Genomic DNA, 3,116 nt, shown 5'->3' with positions numbered 1-3,116 from the left:
AACAACTGATGAAGAAGACTTTCTACTCACAGCGGAAAGACATCAATCAGGGGAAAGACATCAAGCATGTCCTGAAGGAGTGGCCATTTTGGTTTAAAGATATTGGCATTGGAGTCCATTTTAAGGAACTTACTGGAATTGAACTCAAAGAAAAGTTCACACAGAATTTGGATCTGAAGGGGAAACGGCTCCTGAGCTACATGAATACTGTTTGTATACAGAAGAGCAAGAAGTTCCTACAGGCTCTTACACAGTTGAAGGTAAAGAGGGGGGAGCTGAGTGGGTGCTCTGAAGACATTAAAGAGATGGTGCTGCTTCTGCTGTACTACTTTGATGAGAAGGAAGAGGCGATGTTCTGTTTCGTGGAGGACACGTGCCTTGCAGGAGAAGTACAGATGAATCAAGTTCCATTGACTCCCACCATTGTTGTATGTGGTAAGTTGGGGATTGTGCTTTTGGTTCTCTGATAATCTGTCCTCTTTTTCTCAGTTCTCCTGTATTTTGCTCTTCCGTTTACTTCTCTGTAGTCTGTCTCCGTATAAGGACACAAATTTATATTGTGTATTTTTTTGTTGTCTGGTTTTTCTACTTTCTGTTTATTGTAATCTTCTAAATCTTAAAGGTTAGACTGAACTGCTCATGAACTTTGAGTTGTCTTAAAGTAGAAATGAAATGGTCAACCAAATTAACATAATTTACTAGATTGAGTCTTTTTCTTATAAATAATTATATAACAAATGTGACAAATATAAACATATAAAAGAAAAACGTAGCGCCACCATCTTGCAGTACTATCAACTGTGACATCACGGGGTTGATTGATGTCTCGGTCCTGATTAGAGTCCCCTTGTCCGCGTCAAAGTGAGAGATATAACAGAGGTTATCCGCCGGACCACTAGCTTGCCAGACTCAAACGACTTCTATTCTGTGTATTCTTCTGAAGAAAACAACTACAGACCCTGGAGTCAGGAGATTTTTTTTTCCTGCAGTGCTGCCAACCAGCACAGCAGAACGGTTTTGTCCTCGGCCTGAACTCTGAAAAGTTTGTTTTGTACACCTAGGAGCAACATAGTAGTGTTCTTTGTTTTCTCTTCTCCTGTGGTTATATCTCTCACTTTGACACGGACAAGGGGACTCTAATCAGGACCGCGACATCAACCAACCCCGTGATGTCACAGTTGATAGTACTGCAAGATGGTGGCGCTACGTTTTTCTTTTATATGTTTATATTTGTCACATTTGTTATATAATTATTTATAGGAAAAAGACTCAATTTAGTAAATAAAGTTAATTTGGATGACCGTTTCATTTCTACTATAAGAGAAGTGTAACTGATATTTTGTGATCTTTACCAGATATCTAAATCTGTGTATGTGGGTCTGTTTTCTTTTTTGTTTTGTTTTTTTTTTTTTTTAGGACGCTCCTGCTTTTCTGCAAGAAGGTTGATGTTAAGTGTGGATCAAAGCATTGTACATGACAACATCCTTTCCTTTACATCTGCCCTTTGCTTGATGTTTGCCAGCTATTATTGCTTCAACATCCATTACCCATCAGACTTGGCATCAACCCTGGAGTTTCTGCAGAGGTGTGTGTGTTTTAGACCAGCTTTATCCTATGTTAATTTGATCTGAACAAAACTAAAGCAGGTGCTGTAGTGACTTTTGGGTTAGAAGACAATGTATTGAACTTTTGTGCTTCTGTAGGTGGAATTTTAATTATTAATATAGTCATCCGTTTCTTCTCTGTTTCTTCAGGTGTTTTTTCTCCATCAACCCAGAGAAGGGCACTAAAGTAGAGAAGACGTGTACCTCCCGACTTCATGTGAACCCCAGAGTCCTCACCTTGATTCAGGAGCTTTCAGATTATGAGTGGCGTGATGTTTAGATATGGACTAAGATCAGTAAGTTTTGTTCAAATGTGAACAAAGGCATTTGTAAGGTTTGTAAAATGTTTTAAGCAAAGTTGTTCAAATATATGTTTGCAGTTCTTACACTGCATACAAATTGTGTTTGTTTCACTGCAAGAGTTGTGTTCTCTTATATTTCCTCATTTGCATGACTGCACCTCAACATGGTATTGGTATATTGTTCAATTATTTCCCTTAGGAAGAAAGGATGTAATTGTTATAGGGCATGAAAAAATTCTGAAAGATCTTAAAGTGAGAAGATTTTTTGGTAGAGTTGTATACGTTTTGATGTAAGGTAACGTTCTATCTGTTAATTTTGGAAACTGATTACTACCTGCTGTTCCTAATTTCTTTGATCACCCTTTTATTATATTAATGTTCACACTAGTCTGTTGCTGCAGTATGGTGTGTTAACACATTCAAGCCCCATAGTTAGACAATGCAAAACTCAACCAGTCATGGCAGCAGTAGATGGCTGCTAGTGTGATCAATGTTGGTTAACATTATGTATAAGCAATTATTAAGACTAATTAGATCAACAAGGTATGGGTCATTATGTTTTTCTGTCATGCTCACGTAGTCTATTTTAATACAGCCCAATTCTTTTTGAAGTTCGACTCATTTACTTATTTTATCATTTGAATCTTAGACTATTACATACAAAAAATAGGCTCACTACAATTTGACCAATAATGTAATCAGAGATGCCAAGCTGCTGCTTTGAATTTGACAAAATTCAGATATTTTTTTTTCATACAAACTTTACACTATTTCACTAAATTCATTTAAATTAGAACACAAGAGCTTAACTATGATTTCAGCTGTATTAAAACTGAATTTTGAACATTGTTAATTTGAATTATTATTCAAACTAATTTTATTTGTACATGCTGATGTTTATTATTTTTGTAAATTATATGTGAAAATGTACATAGAGTACATAACAATATGGCTAATGTTCATGTTAACTGTGTAAATAAAAAAAATTGTTGAGAAGCAATCTAGTCTTAAAGGTCCCATATTATACACTTTATTCCCAATCTGAGACCATTCATTAATATCTAAATGAAATATTTCCGCCATGGTATGGACAAATCGACCCTCAGTTTGAGTGCAGCGGCTTCTCTTCACCTCCCTCTTTTTAGCAGCTTCAGAATTGTGCCGTTTATGGTGGGCGGAACCCTGGTGGAGCAGCTCAGCTGTTGGCTCC

At 36.6% G+C, this 3,116-nt stretch overlaps 1 long non-coding RNA gene across 1 annotated transcript; it reads left to right on the top strand.

Annotated features, from left to right (window-relative positions):
* The first annotated feature begins 1,459 nt into the window (after positions 1–1,459).
* On the top strand, positions 1,460–2,643 carry LOC121628432. Its single transcript, XR_006008172.1, has 2 exons — positions 1,460–1,585; positions 1,755–2,643. It is a non-coding gene; the product is annotated as an uncharacterized LOC121628432 (long non-coding RNA).
* The last annotated feature ends 473 nt before the right edge of the window (positions 2,644–3,116 follow it).

This window comes from Melanotaenia boesemani, chromosome 18 (assembly GCF_017639745.1).
Source record: "Melanotaenia boesemani isolate fMelBoe1 chromosome 18, fMelBoe1.pri, whole genome shotgun sequence".
NCBI lineage: Eukaryota > Metazoa > Chordata > Actinopteri > Atheriniformes > Melanotaeniidae > Melanotaenia > Melanotaenia boesemani.
The sequence above is the reverse complement of the archived record's forward strand: the minus strand, read 5'-3'. Positions and strand labels throughout refer to the sequence as shown.